This window comes from Hippopotamus amphibius, chromosome 14, assembly GCF_030028045.1.
Source record: "Hippopotamus amphibius kiboko isolate mHipAmp2 chromosome 14, mHipAmp2.hap2, whole genome shotgun sequence".
Classification (NCBI taxonomy): domain Eukaryota; kingdom Metazoa; phylum Chordata; class Mammalia; order Artiodactyla; family Hippopotamidae; genus Hippopotamus; species Hippopotamus amphibius.
This window is the reverse complement of record NC_080199.1, coordinates 29,999,965-30,026,605: the sequence shown is the minus strand read 5'-3', so window position 1 is coordinate 30,026,605 and position 26,641 is coordinate 29,999,965. Positions and strand designations below refer to the sequence as shown.

At 40.0% G+C, this 26,641-nt stretch overlaps 1 long non-coding RNA gene and 1 pseudogene across 2 annotated transcripts; one reads left to right on the top strand and one right to left on the bottom strand.

Moving 5' to 3' along the window:
* The first annotated feature begins 58 nt into the window (after positions 1-58).
* Positions 59-26,641, top strand: LOC130835480 (uncharacterized). 2 transcript variants are annotated; one of them, XR_009048936.1, is made up of 4 exons: positions 59-736; positions 11,918-12,002; positions 14,744-14,856; positions 25,247-26,641. It is a non-coding gene; the product is annotated as an uncharacterized LOC130835480 (long non-coding RNA). The 2 variants fall into 2 exon arrangements; XR_009048937.1 differs by lacking the exon at positions 14,744-14,856.
* Positions 14,776-15,807, bottom strand: LOC130835479 (60S ribosomal protein L37-like; annotated as a pseudogene).

Below are 26,641 nucleotides of genomic sequence, written 5' to 3'. Positions count from 1 at the left end.
TGCTTGCACGTGGGAGCACCCGTGGGATATTAACACCAACCCCCCCAACACACTCCTCATATTGGATTCTAATGATTTACAGAATGGTTTTACTTTACAGGGAAGTACGGTCAAAACTCCCGAATAGCACCTGCGATCTCAGCGTGCTGGGGTTAGAGTTCTTGAAACACTGCTAGGAAAACGGTGCTAGATTCCCCGGGTCCGGCTCCAGCCCACATCCGTTCACAGCTACCCTGGCACTCGTTGCCTTCTCCCGGGCTCTCGCCCTGGAACGTCCCCGGCGCGTTCCCGGCCGCGCTGCGCTCTCGCCCTGCCTTCTCCATGTTTCTCTAAGGCTCTCTCTCCTCGCCCGGGGTTGGGAACCAGAGGTGGCAGGGGAAGTGGCATGCGTTATTTCCGGGCGCTGGCCTACGTCCCCCCACCCCTCGTCTGAGGGTGGACGGGGATACGTCTGCCTGCTCTACGGCGTCCTCGGGGCTGCGGACACGGCACGACTGGGCCTCCCCAGCTCCGGCCGCTCGCCCGACGCCCGGGACTTCTGAGCCTCTAGGTGAACGCAGGCGCCGCTTGCGCTCGCGGCCCGTCGGGCCACCAGGGGGCGCCCGCCCGCCCGCCAGCCCGGCGCGGGGCTGGGGCTGCTTTCTTCCCCGGGACTCAACGAGGGCAGGCGAAGTTGCCTTCCAGAACGTACCTTGCTTGGGCCGACTGGTTCACAGTGAATAGAGACATTTATTACGTAAGTGCAACAGCAGGTGGCTTTCCCTACTCTCTCTCCTCGGGCACGTTCCGTTTGGATGTGAAGTGAGGTTCCCAGATGCAGAAGAGCCCCAGCTTTGACCGAGGGGACGGAGTTGGGGGCCAAAGCCAGGGTGGGCAGGGCTGGCGGGAACGCGCCGCCTGAGTCTGGCCAACCAGTCCCGCGCAGAACAGGTGAAAGAAACGCCTTCTCTTTGCTTCCTCAAACTCCTGCCGCCGATGGCTGCTTCTTAGGAGACACTTGTGCCCAGGCTGTGCTCCCAGCGCTGCAGGAACGTTGTGAAAACCCGTTGTTCCTGTTCAAAGGATAAAGTGGAATTTAAATTAGAAGCCTCCAGCTGCTGAGAGTACCTTCCATTTTATTGAGTCAATAGGGAAGAATCTAGGAATTTATACTTATCTTTCATGAGCGAGAAGGAATTCCGTGTAATCTAGCTCTTCCTTCCTCCCCAACAGCCCCCGGTTTGCAAGTTGGGAAGACGTTTAACCTATAACTTTAAGCACAAGGTGAAAACAAGAATCTGTTGGATTCTTTCAAATTTACTCCTATTTATTTTATTTATTGTTATTCATTATTACTACTTTTCGGACGTGGTGCATAAAGCTCTATATTGTGCCTCGAGTTTATTTAGTTGTCATTTCAAAGACGAATTATGTTTCTGTGTACGCCTGTGTGTTCACACACAATGGAGTGGCACAGCTATTGTAATGTATCCCAAATTTGATTCTCATCTTACATGTTAGAATTATAACCGGGGTACATTTTGGAAGATACTTTAGAATTTTGAAAGGATGTTATGTAAAGCTTAAAAATGAAGCCCGTTTTCAAACGTGTTGTGGAGAGTTCTAGAGAGGCACCTCTGATGTGTGAACACGTGCTCCTGTTTTGCCTGATGTTGAAAAGTGCCCAATCCTGGAAACACCTGCTACACCAATACTCACTTCTAAGTTCTCTGGTGGTGCCAAGTAACATGCCCTCTTAGTCCTAACCATTGAACAAGGACTGTGTGTCCTACTTTTGGGATCTCATCTCTGCCTTCATTTAATTTTCTGTCTTCATTTCTTTGGATTTACTTCATTTTATAACTATAATTACCCTCAATTTGTTTTTTCAAATGAGGTGGTGTATAAACAGATGTGAATTTTGCCTCCCCCAGTCTTTGGTAGACAGTGTAGACATGCTTCTTTACCAGTAGGGCTGTTGGCCAAGTTAAATCAGATATTCTCAGGGTTGCACTTACTCATCTAAGCTTCTGATTTATGTCGAGTAGTGGGAGAATGTAGTTTTAAACAACTCTAGTTCCAGTTTCTTTGTGAGACTGACCAAACCACTTGGCCTTACTGGGTTCATACTTAGTTTTGATAACCAAAGAGATATCTTGTAGTGATATATGTTCTTGAGACAAAAAAGAATATTGATTATTTGGTTTTTTTTTTAGTTTTATAACCAAGTATTCATATTTAAAGATGGCCCAGAACACAACAGTGTATATACTGCTTCCAAGAGTAACAATTTAGTCTCCCAATTGCCTTAGTAAACTAAATCTATGCATGGCTCCTCTGGGAGGGACCTTCCTAAGTTAAAGGGCTTTGTAATAACAACCTTTTGATTTGACAGCCAGTACTGTAGTCATTTTCTTTTTCTGAATTGCTTTGAATCCCCAAATTCTATAGCTACTACCTCTTGGAGGGAACTGGGTGTGGCTGCAATAGGAATTCAAAATAGAACACTTGAGTTCTTATCTATACATCCCTAGGAAGACTGGGAACAGCTTATCTCTGCATCTGACTTTCTTTGGTGATGTCCTTTTATCCTTAACTAAATTGTGGAAAAGATCTGGAGTTATCCTTGGGTAAGAGAAGTGGTTTCATGAGTTCATCTTGAACTGGAGGCTCTGGTTGGTCTGGTCTCTTTCAGAGATCTTATATTCAACCTGAATCCACCTGGTGGTTTCTACTTGTTAATCAGTCTTCCTGCCAGCCCCATACACTTTATTACTACAATTTATGCAGAGTCATATGTGGGCTGAATTTCTGTAACAAGGCAGAATTTCTCTGCTGGGCTACATGATTTTTCTCATTATAGTTCCAATATATTTATCCCTGACTTTACGGTCAAGCTTCTTTCTTTGTAGGACTGACGTGTGCAGAGAAAGTCTGATAATCAGTGAGACCACTGCATTGTTGCTTTGCCTTTCCTCAAATAGCCCTAGGTTTATTAGTTTTATTCTGTTTGTTTTTAACATTTGATCCCTTTATCTTGGAATCTTTTTAACCCAGATGCTAAAGTGAAAATCATAAATTGAAATGAGTATTTGGATATTACTGGCCAAGCTTAGTAGCAGTAGGAAGATTTTAGCCTCTTGAGTAAATAGGAGGTTTGGGTTTTATGCTTCCCATTATGTGGACATGTGATCAAAAGGGCATCGGAAGTTCAACCTGTTCTCTAAGGAAGATGTAGTCAAACAGATTACACGATAGCCATTCTTATAATCCAGATGCCATAATATTCAGGCTGTCAGCTAGCCCTGAATTACTCTAAGTTAGCAGGTCAGGTTCTATTTGGTAAATGGAATATGGGTGCATGCAGACTCAGTTTGTTCTTCCTGTCCTGTTCCTTTGGACAGGAAGTGTTTTGAAGTTACAGTGAATTGTGAATCATTTGAGAATATTGTGGGGTTATATAAAACAGCTTTTCTCTACAAACTGTGTATTGGTTGCAACTTTGCAAATGGCTAAACTGCTCCAAGGATCTGAGGGGGTCTATATCAGGACTGCCTTGGACTTAATGGGCTGGAACTGAAATTGAAAGATTCTTCACCATCTTATTCTTAAAAAAAAACACTCACTTTGATATCTGTAAATGTTACATACTCAATAAATGCTTTCCAGTGAGTGAATGAAATTAATGAATATATTGATAATTATAATAAGTAAATACTTTTGCCTTAATTTTCTTAAAGCAAATAAAAAGTTTTCGGATTTTTTAATGGCAGAACTTGAGTCATTCCGTTAACCTGGAAATTACTGTTGTGTTTTGTGTAATTATTAGGAAGTGACTAAAATAAGTTTGTTAAGGCCATGATTTTTAACCCCTGAAATAGTAAATATTACATTTTAAAAAGAAATATTTATGGAAATTTTGTGTGCTTGGAAGAAAATCTGTAGGGAACATCTACTCTCAAACTATATAATAAAGTCACAAAAAGGCTGATCATGTGGGGGCTGGAGTATAGGTAAAAGAAAATGCTTATGAAATTTTACTTAAACAAGTACACTTAGCAAAAGTCTAAATTAAAGTCTAAATTTTAAAGTCTAAATTAAAATTAATAAAAATTAAATTAAATTAAAATTTAAAAAGTCTAAATTAAAATTAAGTAGTAATCTGTAGTTTCAAATTAAGAAGTTAGCACTTTGCTAATTTTCAAGAAAGCATTTTTAATATAGCTTCAAGAAAGACACCAAATAGTGAACCATTTTTGCCTTTCATGTTCTATGTGAAAATCCCCTGACAATTTTGAGAAATATTCTTCACACCCTGTTTACAGTGCAGCCACATACTTACATTATACCCTAAAAAATGTTAAAATCATGCATGGGCAAAATTAGATCTAACAATTTTTTTTTTTTAGCCATAATTCCAAAAAAAAAAAAAGAAGATACTAAAGGTTAAACTGTTAAATGTCATAATAGGTTCCAGAGGCTTTGGGAGTTTAAGAAATCTGAAATTGGGTTCAGGCTAAGCCATTTGGGGCAAATCTGATCTGGATGCCCTGACACTCAAACCCCCACCCCTGGCATTTCATTATTCCTGAGATAAAGATCCAAGTCTTTAACCCAGCTTCCTAGTCCTACAGTCTAGTCCCTTTCCCTTCCGCAAGCCTTCTGTTTACACCACACCTCCTGCTTTCTGCCTGCTGCTATGACTGTTACCTTTGTACATGCAATTTCCCCTTTCACTTTTCTGTCCTTTTGCTGTATTAACTCCTACTTATCTTTCAAACCTCAGTTGTCTTTTTCTCAGGAAACCTTTTTCTGACCCTTTGACTAGGTCAAATCTCCCTTGTTCCTCTCCTGACCTTCTCTGCTGCAAACATATGTGTAATTGAGTAATCATTTATTAACTGTCTCCTTCGCCGTGTTCTAAGCTTCATGAGGGCTGGAATCCAAGTGGGGTGCTGCCTGCCAGTACTGAAGAGCCTCGCAGGCATAAGTAACGCAAACATTTTAAAATAAGGTGAATGAATGAATGAATGAATGAATGAGTCAGGTAATTAACCTTAGCTCCCAACAGGAAAAGATTTGCTGTTTGGATTGGATGGTATAAAGTATCTACAAAGGCTAGCATTTGGATGGCTCTCAATAAGTAGCAGTGATAATTTCAGTTAAATTGGGCTTGGTCGTTTATTTGGTAAAATTAACTGTTTTGCCTCCATATTTTCAAGAAGTTTTAAAATTACATACTAAGCACAATTTTATTTATGTATCTTATTTGTTTGTGCTTATGTAGGGATAAAAATGGAGATTTGGAACACATTTCAATGACTGTTATTAGCTATATTCAGCTATTAATAGTATTTCAAGAAACGTTAACCTTATGCTGAATTTTGTTTTCATGTGTGACCTTCTCAAAGTAGGTAGAGCACTTTAGGGACAAAGGGGCTTATTTAGCAGATGTGGTTGTCTCTGACTGGAATGTCTCCTCATTGAATTACTTGTTCAGCAAATTTAGAGGCTTGAAAAAATGTGAGTTCCTTTTTATTTGAGAGTGGCTTTGACATTTGGGCTCCTACCAACACTGAATTTTTAAGTGTATATTTTTGGGTTGGAGCTTTGTGTCTGAAATGGTGTCAAAGCTCCATCCCCTGTTAGGAAGAAGATGCACATTCACTGACATTAACTGTTGTGCACTAGAAGGCTGTGATGTTTCATTGTTCTAATTTCTTTATGTTATTATGATCCTGTGAAGGTGAATGTGCAGTGACTCAGAATAATAGTATTTAGTCTTGAACTATATAACAAATCCTATTCTCCAGCATTCTGGGGAAACACACTATCAACTGCTCTTTCTTATTTAATATCAACATGGCATGGCTTTCTGGTAGCGGAATTCCTGTCTTCATGGCCTTGGCCTGGGAGCCGCTGGTTCTATCACTTTGCTCAATGGGTTTGAGGTGAGAACTAGCTAGTTTTGGACTGCAAGGAGCTGACAGTCTAAATGGCAGATGAAACAAATAGCCATGAAAGTACTGGAAAGCCATTGAAAGGCATCTACTAAGTCAGTTTTCAACTGACTGCTATTGATGCTTGTTGGCTCAGCAGAGTTAAGGAGGCTCCCGAAGGAGGCAGCCTCTGAGCAGGGCAGCAGGCCAGTTGTTAGTTCTCTTTGGGCCTCAGTGTACAGGTCTGTCATTCTCCCATTTTGGCAGTACATTTTGAGTGGTTTATTAAGAAGTTAAAACTCTCTGAATGTATACCTAGAATATGGGTGATAAAGACCGTTATATCTCTAGTACTGTAACTTTATAATGGAATTCAGATAAGACAATTCTAGACAGAAGCTGAAATGTTTGAATTTCCAAAAAGAATTCTGTAAGTATATTCAAGACATCATAGGAACATTTCAGCCTTAGGCAGGGCTAGGGTTTGTGGCAACAGACAAATGAATATCTTCCCATTATTTGGCATCCTTTTCTTATGAACTTTATACAGTTGTTAAAGTAGTTGCTTTTATACCTTGTCTTTTAAACTACTTTTCAAGTTATTAGTGGATCATGATACTTCTGAAACCTAAGATAATACCAAATGTTCTGGGCTCACAGTGCCTAAAGAGGCAGAAGGCATCTTCCGTGTGGCAGTCATTAGCATCACAGTTCAGCAGGCATTAGAAATCAAATCATCCGGGATTGGGAGGGATTTAGCATGCTTTCAGTAAGACCGTAGAGATTTTACCAAATGGACTATTACCTTACTTATTGAGATATTTAGGTTATTCAGGATTTTTTTTTTTTTTTAGAAAAACTGTATCACATCCTAAAGATGACCCACATTCTAACTTTATTTCCACAAAGGTTTTTTAACGTAAGATGCGTATCTACACAGCCGAGTAGAATTACGAATTGAGCTTTATCGAAGATCTAACATACAGTTAGCTGCATTTAATTGGAAAGTTGCATTTTTTTTTTTCTCAAATAGCAAGGGTTCTTGCTTTATTTTCTAGATCAATGGTTCTGAACCCTGGCCACACATTAGCATTACTTGGGGGGTTTTAAAAAAATTAGATGACAAGATCCTTCATATAGAGTCTGTTTTAGGTTGGTCTGAGAGGGGGCCTTATATAAATTTCTCAGTCACCCACTACCTTAGTTTCCTTACCCATAAAGTGGGGATAAAACTATTTCCTATGTCCAAGCATCATCATGAGGGATAAATGAATAACACTTGGAGTTTTTGAAGAAGTCTGACTTGTAATAACCCTTCAATAAATGAAAGTCATTATATTATTGTAATGAAACCATAATAGAGATTCATGGCTCACTGGGAACAAGAATAGAAGGTGCAGTAGACACCAAACAGAGCATGGGTAGATTGAAAGGCTAGAACAGGCTTACGCTTGCATGCAAGAGCTGATTATGGATAGTTCGTCTCATCTCCACATTTAGTGACATGAGGTTTGAAGATCACTCATGGTGAGTTTATTTACAACACAGAAATCACCAAGTGCTGAAATCAAGTTTTCTGGGTTTTTTGTTTGTTTGTTTGTTTGTTTTATTTGAATCACAGCGATCTAGTTATTAACAGTTATCACCACATGAGAGGATCGAGACAGCTGGTAGGGAGGTCTGGGATGAAAAACATCATATACTTATTTCATGGTTTGGCCTGGGCTTGGACCTGACCAGTCATGACCATATGCCATTCAAGGACCCAGGGCCTGAGTTTTGAGTCTCTAGAGGTGGTAGATGGGTGAGGTGGTAGACGGATGAGCATGGTGGTCCTCACCTGGTTTTGAATACAGTGTGAGTGAACTCTCAATCAATCATTAGTTATAAGTCTTGAGGCAAATTATGTAATCCTGCTCTCAAAAACTTAAGGATTTGAACTAATAGAAACAGAGAGTAGAATGGTAGTTGCCAGAGGCTGGTGGAAATGGGGAGAGGCTGGTCAAAGGGTATAAACTTTCAGCTATAGAATGAATAAAGATTCTGAGGATTTAATGTCCAGCATGGTGGCTATAGTTAATAATACTGTATTGTATACTTGAAATTTGCTGAGAGTAGACCTAAAGCCTTCTCACATGCATACACACAAAGTAACTGTATGAGGCAATAGATGTGTTGACTTGGTTGTGGAAATCATTTCATGATATATATGTGTATCAAATTATTATGTTGTACACTTTAAATATATTACATTTTTAATTGTCGATTATACCTCAATAAAACTGGGGGGAAAAAAAACTAAGGACTTGTGGGGGTATACCAAGGGACATAGAAAGCCACAAGATAAACATGGTTCAGATAACTTTATTTAGATCTACGTACATTCTCAAAACTCAAGCCCAAAATGACGAAGCTGAAGATGGAGAAGAACTCTCCATGAGGTCTACTTTAGGTTAGTTTGGGAATGCCCCAGGGCTGTGCTCATCACCCTTTGACTTTGTTGGGTACTCAGGTGGAAACAGATGGGAAGTAGTGGAGGGTCTCCATGCCTCAGTTTCCTCATTGGTCAAAACAGGATGGTTGTCAGAGTGATATGAGATAATGGATTTTAACCACAAAGTGACTGTATCGATAGTGCCTCAGTTTTCAAGGGTCAGTTTACAATTTGGGAATTTAGAGCTAAGTAAGCACCCAGCCCAGAGTCTGAACTTTGACTTCAGAGCTCAGTAGCCCGAGAGCTCCCTCAGACCACTAGTCCTAATAGGCTCAGGGGAAGTAAAGCTAGAGTCTTACTGCCTGACAATTTATTTCTGCTTATCTCTAAGTAAATCAGCACTTGTTATTGTTCACTTTAACCTTTACTTGACTTGCTTTAACAAAAAAAGACAATAGTAAGCATTTTCTAATAATGATTGAAACATTCTTCACTTAGGGAATTACTTTGGTTTTAAAAAAAGCAGCTCGTATATCATTCTGCATTAGATTAAACTGTGCAACATTGTTATTTTGGATTATTTTCTATAATCTAATGTATAAAATCATGCAATAAAATTAAATATGATACTTTTAATTTCTTAATTTAAAAAATCCAAACCACAATTGTATTATTTTAGCAAGAAAAAGAAAACCCATAATACTTAGCTATACAGTTAAGTTAAACCAGAAATTGATATTTGTACACTTTCTCCTCCTTGGAAGCAACAGGTATATAAAATTATTATATATTGTATTTATGCTGCATGCACATAAAATTGACTAGAGACCCTGAAAATAAGCACGCTCTTTGGAACCCAGACTGGATTACCAAGCTGAGTACCTCTGCAAAACAAACTCTCTTTGTCTGAACATGTGAAAGGTACCAAAAGAGTGAAAACCAGATTTACTTTTTTATTTTTACTTTTGGAGAACCAAGAAAAGATCACTTCCTCTGTAGACACTTTATGGGTTTCAGATTCTGTAAACTCTGTCATGCAACTTGACCCCAAAGCTAATGACATCCTGTTAGACTTTCCCTGCCCTCCTTCCTGCTTCCATCTTTTTGTCTCACCTTTGGAAACCTCGATTTGTATTTGTATACATGTGTGATCCCCCCGCCATTGTTTGGCTTTTTACGCAGGCACTTTTCACCTACATCCTCTCCTTCCCTCATCTGGCAGTCGGTTGGGCTTCTTCCTGCCTTGAATACCACATTCCCGAGTTATTCAAGCTCAGTCATTAGCACCCTGTCCCCCTACTAAAATTATGAATGAAAAGCCTTGTTGTTCTTTACAAATAACTCAGGCTTCCTCAGTCAGTCAAATTCGAATGGAAGTGACTGCTGGACAAAGGGGCGGGGTGACGGACAGTCCTCACAGCGAGTCATCAATGCCCACAGGAAGTTTTTTAAGCCGCAATCTAGGTAGAGAGGGTTGGGCGTTCCCGGAGGACAGGCCTACAGAGAGGGGCTGGGGGGGGGGGGGGCGGGGCGGGGGGGATGCTCTTTGTGTGCGTTTGGATCTTAGGAAAATAAAAACGTCCGCGAAGACCAGAGATAACAATGTCCAGTCAGTTTTGCCCTCGCAAGAACGTAAAAATCCTTCCATGGAGACATCTACCTTGCAGTAATGCCGGTTGGAACTGACACGCACACACAAAAGTGAAGGCACCGACCATTTACTGGGTCTTGAATACTGAACGGTGCGGGAATGGGTTACAGACTGGGAGCTGCACGACTCCCCGCTGAGAAGTTGCATTGTCCTGGACCCCTTTTTCACAACAGGGGAAAAGGTAATTGACAGCCCGATTGTTTGGCCCGGACCCCTGCTGTTTTAAAATCCTGGAAGGCCCCAGTCGCACGTTGTCAATAATAGCCGTCGGAGGTGCGGAGTGAAGGACTGTTCAGGAAACAGTTTGAGCCCTTCAAGTGGACAGGCCTCAGTGACTTTTCTTGCACTCTGGCTGCCACAAGCAGCTCATTCAAAAATAACCTTCAAGTAATAAATCAAACTTGTTTCCTGAACTATACAAGGAACAGCTGCTTATTTTTCCTCACTTTTTTTTTTCCAAAGACGGGATGGGGGGGGGGGGGGAGAGAGATTTTTACTACAGGAAATCAAGCATGTCAAAATTTGGCAAAGCAATTTGGATGATTTAACAGCTAAACACTTCTCTTTTTAATGTTATGCTTTCATCGGCCTTTTTTATTTCGGCTTTTTCATTTTTGCATTCTGCTTGCTGCATTGAGGGTCCCCTATCTGTGCTTTCCTTCTTTTTGAAAGGAAAATGAGTTTAGTGTCTTGTCTTTAGAGTATCTGTGGTGTAATTTCTAACGTATTGGTCAAGATGCTCAACTTATTATACAGCTAAAATTTGTTTTCTTCTACAGGGAGAATTTGGATTTAGACCTATAGCTCCACATATCTGTTTCTCGTGAGAGCTATATATTTTGAAGTTCTGATAACAAGGCAGTTTTTCTTCAGTCTGCTGATTTAGGAACCCCAAGCTAGTGCATATGTCATAACTGAAGTAGTTTGGTATTTTAACAAAGTACATTTTGGGCTTTTTGTGTCTCTCTTTGTGCCTGTCTTTGTGTTTCCTTTGTGTGTGTCTTTCAATCCTTGAATATGTTTGCCCTTCAGGTTCTGGAAAAATCTGCCAGCCTCTGACTGACCTTAGCAATAATTAAGTATAAATATAAGTATAAATTGTTAACATAAAACAGTTCCCTTCTGTGATGATTACTGTTTATTTTATAGATGCTTAATGTTTCAAATAGAAATCTATTCTAAATGAAAATATTTTATGATCTATCAGTGTGTATCTTAGAGATTAACTTTTTGCAACTTGTGGTCATTTAGGATTAAAAAGAAATGTATTTGAAACACAACACTGTAAAGCAACTATACTTCAATAAAAATAAAAAAGAAGAAATGTATTTGAGAATCTGTCAGATTTTAATGCACTAGGTCTATTTCAATCATTTAAATATAATTAAACAATAATATTAAGATTAGACAATAAGATTATATAAAACATTTATTTTACAGAATATTTTGACCACTTTAATAAAAGAAAAAAAGTCATTGATTATAATTTAGCATTAAATGAGAAACTAGAAATTATACTTTGGGATTTTGTCCTTTATGTGTAATAGATTTTTCTTCTTTATTTTGTTGAAGAGATTATTCATTCGTAATAAAACACTTGTAATGAAAGGTATGTTTACAGGAAGATAATAAATTCAATTTGTAGTAGAATTAGGTCATTGTAGGCTTCTTTTCCACTTTTCTTTTTATGTGTCTTTTCCTTGGTATTTGCAGTAAATGACAATGCCATAATAGCACAAATAAACCCATCTTTGTGCTACATGATTAAACTTTCACACTTTGTATATATACAAATGTCTTGGCTGATACAAGTGTGAATTTAGCACTGGGTGTGGTTTCCATCTAAATGTTTCTTCCATATATGGCTGATATTCATACCGAACCTGTTTTGATGTAACATTTCTTTACTTTCAGCATTTAAGCTTCGAACATGTGATACGTGACTGGTTGGAATTCCTGGAGAACTGTATTAACATGTTTTAGAGAGTTGAATCCTGAGGTTAGTACCATGTCAGAAAATTTGAGAATTTGTGCAGTAATTATATGCATGGTTCGTAAATGATTGTATAATATCATTCACAAGTGAATTATAAATATTGTATTTAAAATATTGTAAAATACTCAGTTCTGTAGATGACTCATTTCTTATTAAGTCACAGCCTTTTGCTTTACTCAGAGATGCTCAGGAATTGATGAGTTAAGTGGACTTTGAACCTTCTGGTGTCCTCCCGCAGTCTTACAACTCCTCCCCTTGGCCCTGTGGACTCTGGCCACAGTTGGGGCGGGCGAGATAGCGAGTGTAGACTGAAAATGCTCTGTACAGACTTGCTTTCTGGCCTCCTGTTCAGCTGCCAGTCTCACAGCTTGCCCTGAGAATGGACTTCCTGTGCTGTCATTTACACTCAGTATCACACTAAGCACTCTTTGTCACTCAGCCTTTGAGACAGAAGGGGGCGAGATAACACATCTAGACCGCTTGTGTTGACTTTGTGGATAAAGTCAAGGGCTGGAGTCAAGAACCCTGGGTCTTATCCTCACTTTGCAACTGCCTTTCCTGTGACACCGAGTCAGGCTTTGGACCTCCCCATTCCTCACTTGTTCCTCTCGTATCAAATGAGGATCAGTATGCGGTGTTCTCTTATTTTATCAGGAAGGTGTGGTTGTTGAAAGATTTTCTGAATGCTTGAAGCCGCTAGCAAAGGAAAAAGAAATCAGATAAAATGACCTTTTTCTGCTTTATGGGAGGAGATGGAAAGGAAACTACAGCTAGTTAATTACTCCCAGAAGTAATTCATTCTACAATCCTGTAGGTAGGGAATTTTCCCTCCTACTCATGTCAGTTTTTCCCTCATCCTTTTCTTTTGCACTTTTCCTCTCTGCCTCTCTCCCTCCCTCTCTTTTTGTCTCCCTCCCCAGCTCCCTTCCTGTCTGTCTCTTTCTCCCTTTCCCTTTCCCCTTGCATTGTTTCCTTCATAGCAACATGCTGTGAGATCAAGGTCTGTAAAAATTAGCAAAGATGAAGAACGCCTCTAAAAGGCTTTGTCCAATGTGGGTGAACGGAGGCACCAAGAAAATAGGAGGGCCTTCTGAGTAGACTGGATGGGGAGTGACAGTAAGGGCTATGGAAGCTTTTGCAAATATTTTGGACTGCAGAGACAGTTACCAGTTGGCAGAATGAGTCTCTGGTCCTGGGACCACTTATTTACAGATTCTCTTTGTGAAGAGATGGGGTTGGAACCTATAGTGAAATTGAGGGATTCTCTCAATGGGATAGGATGGAGGGCCTCTTCTGGCCACAGCTACGGCTACATCCTTTTCCTTTTTCACTAAATTATACAACTGAATAGAGTGTAGCTTTGAGTGGAGAGGGATTCCATCTCCTACTTCAATTAGAGTGTATGAAATATCGTGAATTTTAAAGAGTGCATTTTAATACATTTCACTTTTTAAAAACCTTTAGTGGCTGAGTTTTATTGCTGTTGTTTTCATTTTATTTTGTGAAGAGCTTGGTAGTATAAACTACAAACCAGATATTAATTCACATGGTGTTCCTCATGGCATTTTAAGAAGGGTGTTGTATATCCTGGCTTGCTTATTTGATTTTCCATATCCACATGTCCATTCTTATGTGTTTAGATTTTTCATTCAAAAGGCAGCAATATCATTTTGGTGGTATATGCTTTTGATCTTTTGTACATACATGGTTTTTACATGGGCTGATGTGTTTATTTGATATCTCTTATTGAATCCATTGTATATTCATGGATGTTTCATGCTATTTTGCTACCTTTAATAGGTTTTTTTAGTATGACCCCCCCATTAAAAAAAAAAAGTAAAAAACTACTGCATGGGAGACATGTAATATATATACATAAATAAATAATATATATTAAAATATAATATATAAATATGTATATTTTACTTGTTTTAATAAAAAGGATATGAAAAGATATATACCAGTCTGTTTATAATACACAGGATCTCAAGGGGAGGCAGACGCTTATTAACTTTTTAAACTTTTTTTCTGATTTGTTTCACTTGGTAAAACAAATATGTATTACTTTCTTAAAACATTAATAAAGACAGTGTTTCAATACTGATTTAATATAAACACTTAAAGAGAAAATTTAGTAGTCATAGATATTTGTATATTACAAGGATTTGCCAATCTTGATAAAATGTCTAAAAATCTGTAAAGAAAAGACAGTCCCTTTTGTTTTGAGAGCACACATACAAAAAAGCAATGGTTGGTGCTCCCTCTGCTGGTTTCCCTGCAAGAATTAGCTGGCCAACTTGGGAGGTTGAAAAGATAACAACAAAAATTGTGATGATTCTTTGATCTTTAAACACCCTTTCCACATACAAGTTTTATCCCTGATTGTCAGCAGGTGTCAAAGCAGTTTGTAAAAATGCGTTCTCTCCTGACACTTAATAGTGATACTGAAGTTGGGCTAGATAATTATAACTCTTTTAAAAAATGAATTTCTCCTTTTTCATATCATAAAGTAGGATATAAAACACAACTATTCTTAATTTATCGGGAATTTCTGAGTGGGGATTAATCCTGCATAACTAACTCTCAGTAACAGGATCTAGTAGTTAGTTGGCTATTTGAACATCTTCACATTAGTAAACAAAACTGATGGGGCAGTGACATTATCACAGGCCATTTAAAAAATTAAGTATCTTGTTATATCATTACTGTCATCTGCACATTCTTTTTTTTTTTTTTTAAACCAGAACATTTATTGCGTGACTAATCATTGAAATCCTTAATGTGAACTGGATGCTGCAACAGCTGTCCTCTTGGGTTTAGGTGTTGTTCCTTCACGGAATCCATGCCTGAGTCTGTGGTATGTAGTTTTTTTTTTTGGGGGGGTACACCAAGTTCAATCATCTGCTTTTATACACATATCCCCATATTCCCTCCCTCCCTTGACTCCCCCCCACCCTCCCTCGAGTCCCCCCCACCCTCCCCGTCCCAGTCCTCTAAGGCATCTTCCATCCTCGAGTTGAACTCCCTTTGTTATACAACAACTTCCCACTGGCTATCTATTTTACAGTTGGTAGTATATATATGTCTGTGCTACTCTCTCGCTTCGTCTCAGCTTCCCCTTCACCCCCCGCCCCCTCCCAAACCTCGAGTTCTCCAGTCCATTCTCTGCACCTGTGTCCTTGTTCTTGTCACTGAGTTCATCAGTACCATTTTTAGATTCCGTATATGTGAGTTAGCATACAATATTTGTCTTTCTCTTTCTGACTGACTTCACTCTGTATGACAGACTGTAGGTCTATCCACCTCATTATATATATAGCTCCATCTCATCCCTTTTTATAGCTGAGTAATATTCCATTGTATATATATGCCACATCTTCTTTCTCCTGCACTGTTGGTGGGAATGTAAGTTGGTACAGCCACTATGGAAAACAATTTGGAGGTTCCTTAAAAAACTACAAATAGAACTACCATATGATCCAGTAATCCCACTATTGGGCATATACCCAAAGAAAACCATAATCCCAAAAGAAACATGTACCATAATGTTTATTGCAGCACTGTTTACAATAGCCAGGACATGGAAGCAACCTAAATGCCCATCAACAAACGAATAGTATGCAGTTTCTAGGTGCCTCATTAGACCAGTCCTGGTGGTATTTCATCTCTTGGCTTTAGCACTCCAGTTATACTTTGTCTTTCATTCGTCAGTGTAGCCACACTTGTCTCAGGTCAGCTTCTGAAGGTGGCAGCACAACGTGTGGGTCTTATTCTGAGGCTTTCAAAATGATGACATTCCCTCTGTCATCTTGCTTCTGCCACCAAGACCAAAAAGGTGTACCTTCTTATACAAAAGATATTTGAAAATTTCTTAGTTTAGTTAATATTGATATCTAAACTATAACTAAAGATACTTAGAATTCATTGAATTCATCAATCCCCCCCCACCCCCCCCCTCCGGGAATCCTAACTTTCTTGAGTCAGTGTATGTTGAACCATATATACTATTCACTTATCAAATATTAGTATTAAATCATTCCTAAATCTTTATTGTATTCTGTATTATATATAATACGGTATTCTGTGTCTTAAAGGTGTTTAATGTGAAGATTCTGCCTGTACGTATTCAATTCCTTCTACTAGCTTTTGCCTTTAGGTAGGTGTCAGTTATGGTATTAACTGCTAGAATATATGAAACTATTTCCCTTAGGGATATATGCATTTAATAGGGAGCTCTGGAGAATCTATAAGCTTTCAGAGGAAGCATTTTTAATGGTAGGTTTCAGGGAGAGAGCTTTTGTAGTAAGATAAAGCAGGCTGGAGAAGGGTCACCTCTGGAAAATGGACAGACCCTTGGGAAAGGAGTGGAGAATTCAGAGAGCTCCAAACAACAGGCAATAAAGAATGGGGGAGGTGCTGTTGACCAGGGAAGAACAGGAGTTGCATTTCCTTGATAAGAGAACTGCTCTCCTTTTAAAAAGTCATCTTTGTGAGGAGTGCGCAGGGACTGGTGAAGGCGAAAGGGAATGATAGGGTAGAAAGTCAGATCTCATAAATCAACTTTACCCATCACTGATGAGCCAGATACCATACTCAGATCATCCTAACACCCTGGAAAATACCAGGGTGATTTAGAGATTAAGGCAAGTAGAGATTTAGGCAAGTGACAATGTTAGGGACAGGCAGTTTCACGTAGCTGAGATCCAGCCACCGCTACTGCAGTTTAAGCATGGGAATTCTAGGCTCTGGAAAGAGTGGGGAGGGTGGTGAGTGTTGGGAGTTCTGGGTACTTTGAAGGCACACACATTGTAGGACTTCAGTGCTGGAGGACCTGGAGTACCAAGCAATGCATCAAAGCAAAGACAAGACTAGTTCCTGCAGTTGGACTCTGAGGGCAGGAGGATTCCTGGCAGGATCCCTGTTCTGGATCGTGGGATATGAGCAGTTAGGATCAAGGCTGATTTGATAGTGACCCCAATGTACTAGCAAATTCCTTCATCCTCAGTCTGGAGAGTGTTTGTATATGAGTGCATGTTCACTTAAGACCTACAAACCGCACAGATTAACAGCCCAAAGCGGGAATTTTAGGAGATGTTTTTGGATGGGAGGTCATGCCCCTTGCATCTCAAACCATGACCTATGGGCTGATGCACACTTAGCCTACTTATAAAGTCACTGTGCATTAGAGGTTAGGGATTAAGGAGACCAGAACACCCTTCTTCAAACAACTTTTACACTTACCATCAGTCCCACATAATTGTTCTCTAATTTTTTATGCATTTGTTTTTAGTTCTGTGTCTTCAGATGATATATTTTTAAGTTTCTTAAATGCAGGACTGTTTTTTTCAGATCTTTTGCATTTCCCTAAGAACTTTAACATAATTTTCTACGCAGATTATTCTAAATGACAGAGATGTTTCTACATGAAGGTGGGGAGGGAAGGGAGCTTTGATTTTACATATTTGGCTTTGTATAGTATTTCCCTTGAAAGAATTGTCCTAAGAAATTCCAGAAAACTATGAGTGTGGTTTGTTGACAATCAAATTGATACTTAGAAGCAACTGAATGTAGGGAACTTTTCATTGAACGCCTACATTTCTAACATAGATTCTTTATTAATTGATTTATTTATGAGTATATTCTTTATGCATTGTTAGTCGTATATGAATTTTGATTCTATATGAATCAACTTAAAATTAAATGTGTTTCTTTATCTTGTTTTGTTCATGAAAACAGTTTTAAAAACCATACTTCTTATTGTTAGCAGAACTATTAGTCAAAGAGTGCTCATGTGTTCATAAAGCTCACAGTCCAGGAGAAGTGGTTTGGAAAGAGAAAACAATTATATATTCCCCAGGAATTCCCCAGCTAATAGATTATGTTTTTAAATGGACATACATTTTCCCCACCCTTGGACCACATCAAATCTGACACTAAGCAAGACATTATCTAAATCAGGCTAGGAAGCATATAAAGACTGGTAGATTTATTTCAGGGCCTTTTTAACCAAAGCTACCTTTTGGATTTATTTATATTATCTGAGAAAAAAAGTGTGAATTAGGTATCTTCTTCCTTGCCTTCTGTTCTCTTCTGATCAGAGAGATAGAATCCTTTAGACCTACCTCCCCTATTAACAGTAGCCATTAGTCACATGTGGCTATTGAGCACTTGAAATGTGCCTGTAATATACACTAGATTTCAAAGACTTAGTAGGAAAAAAAAAGACAATGAACTAGCTCATTTACATATTTTTATATTAATTATACACTGAAATGACAATAGTTGGGTTAAAGAAGACTATTGAAATTAATTTCTTTTAATTATTTTCCATTTCTTTTTACTTTTCACTACTCAAAAATGTTAATCTACATATATGGCTCACATTTCTGTTGGACAAAACTCCTATAGACCAACAGTTCTTAAACTTTTTTGAATAGTAATGCGTTCCTTTGAGAATCTGGTAAAAGCTCAGTAAATCGTAGAGAGAGAGATACTGTCAGTTCTGCTGTACCTAACATACATGCTCCTAAGACTCATCATGCTATGCAAAATCACGCAATAGAAGCTGCAGGGCTGGGATTGGAGTAAACACTCAACAATTTTGTCAGTGACACATAAAAAAGATAGGAACATAATAAAAGGGGTGGCACAGTTTTATCCATGGCGAATGGTAAAGAATATATCAGTATTACAATAAATATGGTACTTGACCCTGAAAGTGTTTCATTTGTCTGTGGGAGTGGGAGCTCCTACAACTGCCCCCCTCCCATGCCTGTCTTGTTCCCATGGCCACCGCCCTGTGTGACAGAGGAAGACAACACTAGGAAGGTAGAAAAAAATTGAGGGGAAGAGAAATGAGAGAGAAAAATAACAGAGAACATAGAGGAAAAACACAAAATAGGCTGAGAGGAAGGAGGGGGAAAAATGAAAGAGCACGGGGGGCATGAGGCCAAGATGCCAGTCACAGGGTTGTGGCTTGTGAGTGATGGAAGGAGGTTACCTGAACTTGGAGGGGAAGTTGGAAGAGCCCATGTGAAAAGTTGGAACAGTAAACAGAGCAGCAAATGTAGGTAGAGCCCATTGTCCTTGAGAGGTGTGTGCATGCGTGTTGATTTGTGCAAAGCTCAGTTCTGTGTTGGCCTGGAGAGGAAATTGGCACAAGCAAATCCAAAATTAGTGTTGTGCTAAATTTTCCCTAATATATCAGTCACATTAGAACAAATTCAGATTTTCAAAACAAGTGTTCTAGCAGAACTGACTGTAGAAACAAACACCATGATAAATTGTCATGCACAGCCCGTGTTCGCAACCTCCAGACTGGAGGAGTGTCAGAGCACGCCAAGCGTCAGGAAGCAAAGCTGAAAAGGCAGCATTCGGTTTTTTCAAGGTGTTATAGTCACCAGGGATTATGAGAAGGGGAGCCTGGTGAGCAATCTCTGGAGCCCTGACTGGGGTGTAGGGAGTGAAAGCGTTATGGAAGTGGATTCATGGGGGTAGAAGACATTGAATTTGAGGGGAAGATAAGGTAGATTTCCCTTTCGATACCAACTGAGAATAATCTATTTACGCTAGTCTTTTCTTTTTTCTTTTTTTAAAATTTATTTATTTATTTATTTATTGGCTGTGCTGGGTCTTCGATGCTGCACACGGGCTTTCTCTAGTTGCAGCAAGAGGGGGCTACTCTTCATTGTGGTGTGCAGGCCCCTCTTTGTAGTGGCTTCTCTTGTTTGTGGAGCACGGGCTCTAGGCGTGTGGGCTTCGGTAGTTGTGTCACATGGCCTCTATAGTGCAGGCTCAGTAGTTGTGGCACATGGGCTCAATAATTTTGGCTTATGGGCTCTAGAGCACCGGCTCAGTAGTTGTGGCACATGGGCTTAGTTTCTCTGAGGCATGTGGGATCCTCCCAGAGCAGGGATCAAACCCACGTACCCTGCATTGGCAGGCGGATTCTCAACCACTGTGCCATCTAGGAAGTCCCTACACTAGTCTTTTCTAATCTATGCCAGAATCATCCAGGAAAATCCACTTGTGAATAGAACTATCCCAGTGACAGGAAATGAATACTTGATGAGAGGGAAATTCTGTCTTAATATTCTGCTTCTATTTTATTTTAGACTTTAGTTACAATTCACAGAATTTGGTTCTTGTGAATTCCCAGAAATAGGTCTAAGGACCTGTCAAGGGGAAGTGCATTGAGAAGATCTTCAAGTCGCTAAGAGTAGTGAAGTAACTTTGAAAATTAAATCAAACCATTGAGAGTGGTTGCCCATCACACTTAATGATACTAATGAACTAATGATGGTGATGATGATAAGCTAATATTTATTGGGCTTTTAGTATGGCTGGGGACTGTATTAAGTGTTTTATGTGGATGATTTTATTTAATATTGACAACATTTTGAGGAAGGATTTTTACCTTTCTTAGATATCTCTCTTTACGGATGCAAGTATCTCTGCCAACATAACACTGGTAGCAAGCAGCTAAGTTAGGGTTTGAATGCACGCAGTCTAAAGCCAGTGTTCGTGTGGAAACTACCAGACTCTCTTCTTATTAGATTTCTTGCTGGGGACTTTCCTTGTCTACTGTTGTATATTCTGGTAATTGTGTAATGAAATGCTATTACTTAGGTTATTTTTAAAACAGGAGAAAAATACACACACACAAATGGGTTTAAAAGAGGAAGCCCTGGTGGTGCAGTGGTTAAGAATCTGCCTGCCAATGCAGGGGACGCGGGTCCAATCCCTAGTCCGGGACTATCTCACATGCTGCAGAGCAACTCAGCCCATGTACCACAACTACCGAGCCGGCGCTCTAGAGCCAGCGAGGCACAACTATTGAGCCTGTGTGCCTTGAGCCCGTGCACGCAGGCTTTAAATAAATGAATGAATGAATTAAAAAAATAAAAGAGGAAGCCTAGAAAGTAAAGGAAAACTACTTTAGAAAGTGAAAATCAACTTTTAAATTCTACATGCAACATTTTATAATACATATATTTGTGTAGCATGACTTGAAAATGTTGTTACTAATACACATGTGCAGGGGGCTGTCTGTCCGTGTGTAGGCTCCCTGGGAGTTCCCATTGCCATCAAATGTATACAGGATTTCTAATCATAAATTATAGTAACAGTGGGCAGTATAATCAATTTTAAATTGCTGTTCAGTTTTAGAGAAGAAGCATTTACTATTCAGCTATTAAGATGTCAACAAATGCCATTCATTATCTTTCAGAAATGGGTAGGATTAATCATTTTTCACATGTCCAGTTAAATTGTCTTCTGTGTCTGATATAAGGATGTTATGCTGCACCAAAGGTAACACATTATTGTGAAACCCTAAGTTACATGTTTGTTAAAATTATTTCCCATTTACTTATCTTTGCTCTAGATCCTAATTTATAGGAAGTATATAGTAGGATACTTCATACTTAAAAGTTAAATCTATTTTTTAATAAAATTTTTTTTCTGGGAGTAACAATGGGTAGTACCAGATTTTATTCTCTTTGTTTTGTAAAGAGGATAAAATCTATTTTATCTATTGTTTTTCCAGATACTTGGTTCTTGTTAGTGATTAGAAATGGGATATTTTAGAAAGGAAAGTAGTGTTACCAAACCAAACTTGGGTCTGCTTGCCCACCTGCAGTAAAACCAATCTACTGACACTGGGTTGTGGCGAAGGAAAGTGCAGTGTGTATTTCAGGGCACCAAGCAAGGAGTCCAGGCAGCTAGTGCTTAAAAGGTCCCAACTCCCTGAAGGCTTTCAGAGAAAGGTTTTTAAGGACAGGGTGGGGGGGCAGGGTTGGCATGTGTTATCAGCTCATGGACATTCTTCTGATTGGTTGGTGGTGAGATAATCAGGAGTCAACATCATCAATCTTCTGGTTCCAACAAGTCTGGGGTCTACATGCTTGTGGGCAGCATACAATTAACTTCTTCCCCCTGGTGGGGGTTTCAGTATCTGTTAAACAGCTCAAAGGATGTGGCTCAAAATATTCTCTAAAGCCTTTGATGAGGAACTAAAGTCCTTGACTTTGTTTAATGGCCAAAGTATTATTATTTTGTCTTGTTTAACTGTTTTCCTTTCTTTCTGCATATTCTCACTTCTGTGATTAAATTTACTCTTTGGAACTCTAGAAGGCCTAGGAGGCTAAAGTTTTTTAACAGACAAGAGGCAGGCTTAGGACATGGTGGGGGGGGTGGTTGGTTCTGGGAAGGCCCCATAGGGTCCTGCCCAGTTATGGTGGAAGACCGTCTGTCCTCCCCTCCCCACCCCCCACCCTCCACCCCCTTTTAATCCCTAGTTTCAGATGTTCCATGACTTGGGATGTATCATTTCACAACATTTTTTCTGTTCTGTGTTGTGTGAGAGGAAATAAGAATACACATTTGCAAATGAGATTTTTCTAAAGAGCTCTGTGTTTTTTAGAATCTCAGTAGGAACACATTTTCTCCTATCATTGGATAAATACCCAGTGAGGTACTCTGTCTCTTCCTCGGATTCCTCTTCACACTTCCCAGGAGGAGAACCATGTACCTAACTTTGTTCTCCACATCACCTTACCTGGCGTCCCAGATGTTCTTGGCTGCACTTCCCAGAGAGATGGAACATCTGGGGCTGCTCAGGGGAGCCTGTCAGGGGCAGCTGTTCTGCCCTCCAGCACTGGCCGAAGCTCAGCTGCCCTAAAGGGAATATTCCTACAGCTTCTCAAGTGGTGTAACCTCGCAGCTCCTGCCAGCAACCCTGGCCAAGGGCCAAGGGAGAGAAAGGAGGTTGGGGGAGAGTCTCCTTCACCAACCTAGAGACACCTTCCTGCACGGAGGGCTTAAAGAGGATTTAGTTTATTCTCTAGTGTTATGGAGGAAAATACGTGATGGGTGGGGCTGATTTTTAGTAAGGAACATGCTTTTCTGAAAAATATGATAATGATGATTTGTAAAAAAGGTTTAAGTTCTAGTGCAGCAAAATTGATGCCCATGTATCTGTGATATCAAGCAAGTGGACATTAGGCTGGCAGTTTCCCTTTGAGTCTGGGAAAAGTGTTTCTCTCAGAGGCTGAGTCATCTTTCTAGTCTTGATCGTGAATGGAGCATTGCTTGAGCTTGTCCAGGGTACCAGGAAAATGGTGCGTGACCAGACTCTTCCCTTGGCTAGGGGAACAAGCTGCTGATTGCATCGAGAGCTGATTTTCCTCTCTGACCTCTGTTTCTTATCTCCCTCCTGCCCTCTCTGCCTCTCCCATGGGCTCCAGTACATGCTCACACTTAGGATAAGTGTCCCGGGCCAGGGGCAGACAGAGAGCAACACACTTGTGCTTGGCAGGGTGAAGCCCTACAAATCCCAGCAAGTGTGCTTACAAGTCAATTCTTGTCCCCATCACAACCTGCTGGGCTGGGGACTGGGGTTTATACTTTCTTCAATATCTAAATATCAATTTGCCCTATCCACCTTTTGGAAACAAATTTTAAACATACAATAATACCTCGAGCATCATTCTTCTACCACCCCAGAGAACTGGAATGGAAGGATGAGGGGGAAATGGTTTGTCAGGTCAACTACTGTGGGCTCTAGAGAAAATAAAAAGCCAATGTGCTAATTTAAAGTCACTAGGCATATCAAGATAGGTAATGTAGAAGAAGAAATTGAGTCTTGGGGTACTTATTAAATATTTCATCCTATATCTTAACTATTAAATAAAGCACATAGGTGAAGCAGAAGAATGTGAGTTTTTGAGGCTGCATGTTGTGAGGCTCAATATTGTGGAAGATGCAGCCTGTAGCAGGCCCTCTGGTACTTTCACCTGCCCTTGGATAGACCCTTCTCTTTGAGAGCATGAGTGTATCCTAGGAGAATGCCCGGGAACTTGCCTGGCTGTAGGTCATTCACTTTCTAGAGGACAGTGGGAGGTCAGTGAGGTTCTGAGGCCAACCCAAAGTTTTGGGCTTTTTTAGGTTAGTGTAAGAGAAAACAATTTTTCTCCTCTACTCTCAATACTTCTGACACCAGAGGTGTGGATTTTTCCAAGTATTCTGCAATTCTCAGTGGACACTAACTGAGTGTCCTATAAATTTAACTCAATTCTGACACTATCTACCTGGAGATAGCATTAGATCCCACAAGTCAGGGACTCAGTCTCACAAGACTGCCCCCACCTCAGATGTCAGCTGCCACTTCCAGATGGCCACCTGTACTTCTGACCAACCAGGGTTTCCATGACACCCTCCTCAGGTTTGATAATTTCCAAGAATGGTTCACAAAACCCAGGAAAGTGTTTCCTTACACTTCCTGATTTCTTATAAAAGGATAAAGCTCAGAACCACCAGATGGGAGAGATGCATAGGGCTAGGTGTGGGGCAAGGGGTGTGGAGCTTTCATGCCCTCTTAGGGTATATCACCTTCTCACCACCTTCACATGATTACTAATCTAGAAGCTTATCAAATCTTGTCGTTCCTGAGTTTTTATAGAGTTCTCCAACCTACCATACCCCCACCTTTGGGGGTGGGATGCTCAGTTGTCCCAGACCAGAAGGGTGCCAGTCCCATCAGGTATATTATATATGTTCTGTCACGTTTACTTTATGTCTCTATCTCCAATCCCATGCATTGAGGTGGTTTCCTGTGCCTAAAGAAAATATTTGAAGACCTAATAGAAATTAGACGAATTTGGTTATATAGAAGGCTCCATAGAAATCAAACCTCAAGCCTAGAAGAGATGAACTGCATTATTCATCAGTGGCCTCAAGATTACTCATCCCACATGAATGAGTAGGAGAACCAGCACTTCTTATCATGGGAATTGAATTAGTTTGCTAGTTCTGCTATAGCAGAATATCTAGACTAGGCAGTTTATACAACAGATTTTTTTTTCTCACACTTCTGCAGACTGAAAGTTCAAGATCAAGGTGTTGACAAGGTTGATTTCCTCTGAGGCCTCTGTCTTTAGTTTGAAGATGGCTATCTTCCTACTATAGTTTCATTTGATCTTTCTTTCGTGTGTTACGTGTGTGTGTGTATACTTGTGTGCACTCATGTCCCTGGTGCCTCTCTGTGTGTCCTAATCTCCTCTAGTCATATTGGATTAGGGCCCACCCTAATGGGGAATTACCTCATTTCAATTTAATTACCTCTTTAAAGGCTCTGTCTCCAAATACAGTCACATTCTGAGGTGCTGGGTTTAGGGCTTCAACATGTGAATTTGGGGGAACACAATTCAGCCCACTACAGGAATAATTTTTCTTTGTTCTTCATTTAGAACACCTGAGCAGTAGTTGACCTTGGCCTGGCCTTTTCTTTTAAAAGGCAGGATGGGGAATTCCCTCATGGCACAGTGGTTAAGAATCCGCCTGCTAATGCAGGGGTCATGGGTTTGATCCCTGGTCCGGGAAGATCCCACATGCCATGGAGCAACTAAGCCCATGCACTACAACTTCGGAGCCAGTGAGCCACAACTACTGAGTCTACGAACTACAACTATTGAAGCCCGCATGCCTAGAGCCCATGCTCCACAAGAGAAGCCACTGCAATGAAAAGCCTGCATGCCACAACGAAGAGTAGCCCCTGCTCGGTGCAACTAGAGAAAGCCCCACACACAGCAATGAAGACCCAATGCAGCCAAATAAATAAATAAATAAATAAATAAATATTAAAAAAAATAAAAGGGAGGATGGTATTCTTGGAAGAGGCATGGACTATGAAATTAGACCTGTAACAATGTGAATCCTGATATTATCAATTACTCCTTCTTCACTTTGGGCTCTCTGGGCCTCCATTTCCCCATTTGTAGAATTTGTGTAATTTAATCTGCTTGGGGATTAGATGAGATAACCTGTGTGAAGTGTCCAGGGCAACAATGTAGGCAGTAAGCTTCATTCTACTTCTCTCCCTTCAAAAATATTTAAAGGTTTCTGTTACTGTCAAGGGAAGACATTCTTTTCTGGCTCCTCTAGTGGGATTCAATACATTTCTCAAGGGGAAAGGAAATGGCAAAGCGGGTATCTGAAAGTGGTTGGAATACTGATTTTAGGTGTACCATGGATTACTTAGGCTTTTGTGGGTTGGACTGAGTATTAATAAGCATTTAGAGTCCCTTATTTTAGGAAATGGTATTCAGTTTGGGAATAGGAAATAAGGTGTCAAGGGCTAGTGCTTGCTGTCAGCAGGTACAAGAGTTGGGTATGGAATTAAGAACCCAACTATATGATTTCTGAATAAATAGCAAAGCTAGTCACTAGGATGGAGCAAGCATTGTTTGGGTTTGAGGAATAGCTACAGCTCAGTGGGTTTCAAAGAATACCACATTTGGGGCCACAAGACAACTCTCAACTTAAACCTATTGATGGATCTAGGACTTTTGCTATATTGCTAAACACAACTGCAGGATAGTCACTTGCATTGTGAGCCTTCAGAATTTGTTATCAGTAAGACTGGGAGAAGTCGGATCTGGATTGTGGTCTTCTTCTTGAGGGCAACTAAGAAGCATTTTCTGAGCATAACTATTGTTCACACACTTTGACTATTTATGTCATCATAGAAATAACAAACTGGACTATGTATAATTTATAGTTTATCACCATGGTTCTTTGACTCTCAGATCACTTCTAGGAAACATTTCTGGTGATACTTTTTTTTTTTCCTATCATAATGCTTT